Here is a 1,004-nt window from a genome sequence, read left to right on the forward strand (position 1 = left end):
TTCCTTCCTTCCTTCCTTCCTTCCTTCCTTCCTTCCTTCCTTCCTTTTTGCTTTATGTTATAGAAAAGATGTCATAGAGAGGGTGGGGGAATGGTCTTGTTCATTTCTGGTGTTCCATAGACAATGCCAGTGTGCCTAGGTGGTAGCCAGGATAGAAATGGGCTTGCTTGGGCACTCTGCCAGGGGAGGTTCAGTTGGGGGAACTGGGAATACTCAGCCTGGTTGTGGGGAGAGGGGGAGTAGCACAACTCTCTTCAAACATCTACAGAATTCTAATGAAGAAAGGGGGCGTGGCCTTTCCCTGCTGGGTCTGAGAGCAGAATGGGGAGCAGTGGGAGACAATCCCACAGAGGCAGCTTTTAGTCCTTGGATCTGTCCAGCCCTGCCTCAGGAGGGGAGAGCTCCCTGTTCCTGGAAGTCATTAATAGAGTCTGCAGGATCGTCTGGGAGAGCAGGGATTGTTTTCTCTTTTAAGTTGTTGATTGGACTTGGATCGGGCAGCCTCTAAGGGTCTGTCCACTGTGATATTATCTGCACTCTCCTTGAGAAGTTAGCTATGCAGAAAGTGCACATTCTGCATTTGTCCCCACTGGCTTCCTCCTTGGATGCCTCGCTATCGTGTGGGAGTGATCCTGGACACCCCAATGCTTCCTCAGAACAAGTCCTAGGAAGAGAGGGGGGGTCCTGCATCTGGCAGGGAGTAGACTGTGTGTTCGTTGTGTAGGGCCTCACAAGCTGAGCTTGCAGATGCACTCTCAGAACTGTTTTGGCTTCAGGATGCAGAATTTTTCTGTTATGCTTAAAACATTATTGATCCATTAACCTCCAAATATACCTTTCCTCCTCTACCCAGTGAGTCATTAATTGTAACAAAGAATAAGAAAGAAAGAGGGGAAAAATAAGTTCAACAAAACTAACCAACATTCCCTATTTTAGACAGCATATACAGTCTTCCAGAGCCATAGGCCCCAACTTCACCCAGAAGGTAGATACAGCTTTTCATC

This window comes from Petaurus breviceps, unplaced genomic scaffold (assembly GCF_028583685.1).
Source record: "Petaurus breviceps papuanus isolate PSGF00001 unplaced genomic scaffold, PetGlider_PUasm1.0 373, whole genome shotgun sequence".
Lineage (NCBI taxonomy): Eukaryota > Metazoa > Chordata > Mammalia > Diprotodontia > Petauridae > Petaurus > Petaurus breviceps.